The sequence below is a fragment of the Lactuca saligna genome, chromosome 3, assembly GCF_052625555.1.
Source record: "Lactuca saligna cultivar CGN05327 chromosome 3, ASM5262555v1, whole genome shotgun sequence".
Taxonomy (NCBI): Eukaryota; Viridiplantae; Streptophyta; class Magnoliopsida; order Asterales; family Asteraceae; genus Lactuca; species Lactuca saligna.
Window position 1 is genome coordinate 136,911,619 of NC_136419.1, and position 7,110 is coordinate 136,918,728.

The window sequence follows — 7,110 nt, forward strand, 5'->3', positions numbered from 1 at the left end:
TACTACCAACTTCATAGGTACTTGATTAGGAGAATAAGTATTGGACTTGATTCACGTTAAAATCACTTTATGGATCGTAGTCAATTGTGATGTTTTGATCAAGGTTCTATCTTTGTATTATAAGACCTAAGATACATATTTGGGAATTGAAGTATAGGGATTGTTGTGATTTGACATGGTTTAACGTTGTTCCATAAAAGGCAGTTATAAGGTCCCTTGTTAGGTATGACATAAACTACATTGATGAGCGTATGTAGTCAAGATGGGGTTTATCCCTCTTATTCGTTGAAAGTTAGACATCTAAGGACTTCGTAAAAGTAGAACACTAATTGAGATTGATGGCAATCCGTATCTCATGTTCGACATGATGTCTGAGACAAAATAATAATTTATACCACACCTTTAGTAACAATTGTAGCTTAGAGCTCCTGGAATTGGTTGTTGCTGAGATGGCACCCTTCATATGTTGTTAGGGGTAGTAGCCCATTGCTAGACGTCAGCTACTATCTATATCAGTCCGTAATGAATATTGTGCAAGTGGGCGATCATTGAATCTATATGCCTAAGAATCATTATGGAGTGATATTTGTAATAATATATGATCATATATGTTCACACCTTTATCAAGTTGTCACATTTTCAATTCTTATATTTTAATTAGGGAATAATTATTGTATTATGAAAATAATAATTATAAGAGAGTATAACTAGTTATTATTCAAATAATATCAATTCTTATATTTTAATTAGGGAATAATTATTGTATTGTGAAAATAATAATTATAAGAGAGTATAACTAGTTATTATTTCATATGGTATGAATTAATAAGTCATGCATAACATTTTGGACCAGTTAGTTTATTTTGTCTTTTACCTAAAGACAGTTTATACTTTCTAAACTTAGAATTTATAAAAATTAAAAAATCATCATCTTTTAAACACACATGGCCATAACTATTAAACAATTATGAAGGTTGCTTTTCCAACCTTCATGCTTTGTCTCCCCAAGCCTCTAAAAGCTACAAATACTTTAGAGAATTTTTACAAAGCCCGTACTTTATCTTTAAATAATGTTTAAGCTTTACTTTTCATGTTAGTATAAAAAGGAGAGTAAGAGACTTGCAAAAGTTGCTAGTTTGTAGCAAAACCTTCTTTTTTCTTCTCTATGTCGGAAACCTTTTTCCCTTTTCCTCTTCTTCTTGTCTTTTGAAGTATGTTGAAGATTTAATGGCTTAAAGTTCTTCTCATTTAGTGATTTTTTTAGTTAAGAATTTAAAGGCTTAAGAATTACTTTAATACAAGAAGAAACTAGCATTCCAAATCTCTTACTCTTGATGGTCGATACTTGTATAGAAGATAATATTCTTTGATCTTTCTATCTTCATCAGCACCTCAAAAACAAGTGAGTTTAAAGGCTTCAAATGTTATGATTCAAAAAACTTTTTGGTTGTTTTTATTTCATTCTAACATCTATAAATGGATCATTGATGTTTTGGTTTTGTTTTGTTATAATCTAAAAATAAACTTGTTATTTTTAAAGTCTTTCATTGCTTGTTTTCATGAAAAACTAACTTATATTTTATATCAAAACTCATCAATACTCGCATCGAAAATATAATATGTTTTAAGACTTCCACAAAGACTCTCTATTATCTTTTCATGGTTTTTGAAATATATGTACAATTATGGTCTTTTAAATAAAAATGATTTTGTGTTGTTATTTTGTTTGTGTTGTTATTTATATTTTTAAAAAACACAAAAATTGGATTGAAATTTGGGACGTTACATCTCTCTCTCTCTCTCTCTCTCTCTCTCTTTCTCTCTCTCTCTCTCTCTATATATATATATATATATATATATATATATATATATATATATATATATATGTATATATATATATATAGGATCAAATGAGAACATCTAAAATGTTGAGAACGCAAGAACAAATCTAGATCATCTAAATATTCAAATCTAAGGCTATTATCAGGCAAACCATTTACGTAAATTCTGAAATTTATTGGAATTAAAGTGTATCTTTGAAATGGTGAAAAGGGTATTACATAAATTATAGCTTTAGAAACATTAAATAATTCCTATAACCTCTTAATCACTAACATATTTCCTTTAATTACTCATCACTCTCTTCATATCTCTTTGAAATCTAGGGCACGCCACCATCTTTATCTCAGAACACAATCTGTCACAACCATCATCGTCCCTCCTCCCTCATCTAAATTTCATCACTAGCATATTTTTGCTTACCTCTCTTTGTATCTTCTCGTTGCTGCCCTATGTCCCCGTGCCATCATCATTGTGAAAAAATAACCAGAATAAGGGTTATTGGGGGAGATAGGTTCGAGACATAGAATAAACAATCACGGAGTTTTTTAGATTAGTACATTCATTAATGACTGATTTGCATTGTTATTGACAAAGCACGATGGAATGAGGGCTACCAACGGCGACCATGATGATTTCTTGGTGAGTAGACAAAAAACCTTGTTCTTCATTTACACATCAACCCTTTATTTATTGGTTCTACTTCATCTCATACCGACCCTTATAATTGATGGTAAAAATAGTTGCACAAAGTTGTAATCTGATTTGAAGGAAAAGATAATGCATAGAAGTTGTTTGATGAAATGTGTGAGAGAGATCTGTCTAAAACTCGATGATATATGGGTATTTTCATATTGGTTTTTTTGGGTTCCATTTGTTCTAAAAAGGGAAAATAGAGGACTGAGCTTGAGAGGGTTCAACGAGAGATCGAGAAAGGTAATAAAAAATCGTTTAGGTTGTTTTTCTCAATTCCCGGTCCACTCTTTGCTTTCTAATTGAGTTTTCTATATCATCAGTTCTATGTTCGAAAGGAAATCGATTCTTGCATCACCAGGTAACAAAAATTTCTTTTTTTTCAACCCTTTTATTCATTCTCGCATCTTTACTTGGTTATGTTATCAACCTTGTGAAAATCTTGGTTGCAAGTGTAGAACTTGATCATGAATTATGAATTTTTGATTGTTGGTTGTATTTTTTTATGGAAATTTAAAGTTATTTTATTGAAATTGTTATTGTTTTCCATTCATCTGCCAAGTTTTCTCTTGTTTTTTGTATAATTTTTATGGATTCCGTGCTAATGTATTGAAAAGTTTAGTAAACATTATAAGAATAGGCATGTAATATATTTATTCACCATTGATTATATATCTTTCATTACCACTTGTAACATGATTCATTTCTGAATAGAGATTTTTTTTTTTTTTTTGCGATTTTGTAATATAATTGCTTTTTCAAATTCAAGAAATGGTGTGGCTAGTTCATCAAAGGTGTTTTGGATAGTGGGTGACTTTTAGGAAACATTCAAGATTATTTATCCATGGGTGCATCACCAGGTAACAATTTTTTTTCAACTCTTTTATTCATTCTCGCATCTTTACTTGGTTCTGTTATAAACCTTGTGAAAATGTTGATTGCAAATGGAGAACTTGATCATGAATTATGAATTTTTGACTGTTGGTTGTATTTTGTTATGGAAATTTAAAGTTATTTTATTGATATTGTTATTCTTTTCCATTCATCTCCCAAGTTTTCTCTTTTTTTTTATATATAATTTTTATGGATTCCGTACTAATGTATTGAAAAGTTTAGGAAACACTATACGAGTAGGTCTGTAATATATTTATTCACCATTGATTGTATATTTTTCATTACCACTTGTAACATGATTCATTTCCAAATAGATTTTTTTTTTTTTTTTTTTTTTTTTTTTTTTTTTTGCGATTTTGTAATATAAATGTGCTTTTTCAAATTCGGCAAAATGGTGTGGTTAGTTCATGAAAGGTGTTTTTGATAGTGGGTGATTTTTAGGAAGCATTCAAGATTATTTAGAAGACTCTCAAGTAAACATCAAAACTGATAAATCGTATTTTATAAATAAATTGTTTGAGTTTAATCATCAATGAATAGAATTATATTATAATTGTGTTTAATGATTGATGTTTTGAACAAGTTTAATATAAGAGCCTGATATTTTGAATAAGGATAACTGTAACTAAGGAAATCGACATATTTTTATCAATGAATATAACGGCTAGAAATGTAGAAATTTAGATGTCTTTTGTATTTTATTAAAATATATTCATATATGGTTAAAATAGTATGACTAAAGTTGTATTTGTGTACGATTATGATTAGAGGATCATTCTTTTGTAATGAAATGTTTTTGTTTAGAGTTGTATTCAATTCTGATAATTATGATTAGTGGTTTATTTTTTCGAATAAAATGATGAATTCTTGAACATTTTTTATTTTCAATTCATAAAAAAAAAAAAAAAAAAAAAAAAAAAAAAAAAGGTCTAATCATGGCATCTTCATTTATGAATATGACACTACTTGATAAATATTCAGATAAAATGATTAATGCGTCAGTCATTTTGATGTGGTTTGTTAAACAATAACTTAAAGCAAAAAAAATAACGTTTAATATTTTAAAATTATAGTAAAAACGTTTTTTAAAATCATTTTATTGATTTTGTTAAATTAAAATAGATTATATAAATTCCTAATATTTTGGTAAAAAAATCTATTAATCATATTAAATCCCATGATTTTAGGAATTAATTAATTACCCATAAATTATGCATAATTAATTATACTGTAAAATTCATTTTATGCTCTTATATGATGATTGGTTCACAACTGTTATAACGTTCTCAACCTTTTAGTGTTATGATATATATATATATATATATATATATATATATATATATATATATATATATATATATATATATATATATATATATATATATATATATATATATAAGTTATTTTTTAAAACTCATTGATTTTTTTTAGTATAGCTCATATAATAAGTTATGAATTCATAGGATTGAGATTGTTACTGCTTTTGTAGTAGAAAACTGGAGATTGAATGCAAAGACTTTAATATTTCTATGAATAAGTTATTAGTGTTTCACGATTTAAATTATGATGATGAAAATGATACGTTTGCTTATTTAATTACATACATTACCAATTTGATTGAAAGTTAATTCAAATCTGCCTACTTAAAAACCAAGTCAATATAGTTCTCTTGACTACATACATAAACTAATCAAGTTGAAGCCGTCAAGGTTGACTTACCAGTTACGAAGATCATCGATACATATACCATTTATTTGAATTTTAATACGAAACAACGCAACTACTTGTTTTTATCCCAAAGCTCACCCCGTCTTTCTCTCGAGCTTTTTGTTTTCATGGTCGGTTATTCGGTTGTACAAAATCCTCCATACTAACGAGTAATAACCGGGTATTCATTTTCTAGATAACATGTTTGGAACAAATGGATTGAAATTTAAAGGAACTAAGCGAATATGTTGATAGAATAAGGATAATCCATACATTAACAATGTTTTATATAATTATATTATATATTATATAATATAGTATAAATTGTTATGTATCGTTACAAAACATGTATAAGTCTATGAATACTTGTTAAAAAATTTTGTTTTATTAATTTTGATTATAAAATTAAAATTATATTATTCAATAAAATTTATTCCTATTTGTATTTGAATAAAAATAACATAATTATCGATTTATTATTATTTGTGTTATGATTAATTTATGTAAAATCATTTAGTTGAACAATTTTTTAATATCATTTTTGATACTTATTTAAAATATCAACGATTATTTGTAATTTCTAATGTAAATTATATATGTAAGTACTTGTAACTACTAGATTGTTAATTAATTTAAAAACTTATTTGTTTATTTTTATAAATCAATTATTATAAAAATAGTTTTTAAATATTCTTTTAGTTAATTTTACATGTCGATTTATATTTTGCATCTAAAATATTTAAACATATTTAATTATTCTCCAGTCTTTGAATACTTTTTAAATTTATTTTGATATCTTGAATTAAGTTTTGGATTTAACATCATAATTAAATTAATAAATTAAGTAGATTATATTAATAATTCAAAAATATAGCATTAATATTAATACGAACTAGATAAGAATCCCCGCTTTAAGGGGCTGGATACGCCATAGAAGTGGTTAGACAACAGATTTAATCAGATTTGTTTTAACGTGTTCCTTTTTACATAATAAGTTTGAGAATTTGATTGGAAACTCAAATAAAAATCCAAAACTTGTACATAATCATTATGTAAACTCAAATCCTAAATGGATAGATAAATCATCAAGCCATAACCATGTCTTATATACATAAATATTCATTGTTTCCTCACGAAAATCATCAATGGCTACAACTAAATCACCAGGGGCAATGGAAGCCCTGCTTGCGGGGTGACTGTAGAAGCTGAAATAACCATAACTCCAAAAACAGCTCCATTATTTCCAGTTGGGTATCTAATTGACAAACCTATTCTTGTAAGAGCACCTTGTGTTCCGGACTGCCTTTATAAAACATATTTGTTTGGGAAGAAAAACAGATAAAAGTATAATCTCATTGAAATATAGTCAACTTCATTTTTAGTTTTTTATATCCTTAAAGTTTTGAACGTTTCAGGCTACAACTGATTTTTTAAATACATATGTGATATGAACCAAGTTGGAGGGGGAAGATATGAAATCCACACACCTTCTGATCAGAATCAAAACATAAAAAAGGCTAATTCCTAATTTGAACCTATAGGCACGTAGACAGTAAAGAAAGAGGAAGAGGCACGTGTAATCCACTATCTAGTTAGATAAAAATAGATAATTATCAAAAAAAGAAAAAAGAAAAAAAATAGAAGAAAATGTGACTACAAAACAAATTGATGTTCTTGATCATTTTTTATATTTGGGTTCCTTAAACATTTACCATTTGGTTCTAAATAGCATCACAATGCAATTTTTTAGGTTTTCTTAATGTGTAACAGAGAAAAAAAAACAATGTTTTGAATACCTAAGAACCTTGAAGGCATTTAACTTTATCAAAATGCAAAACAAACTCTCAAAGAGGTCATAACTCACATTACTAATAATGCATCCTCGTGTATGGTACACAAAGTTTGTTCACCACCATCAAATTCTTCGGCTGCAGGCGGCAGAAAGTGGTCTGACCCTGGCCTTCCTTGTGGAAACGT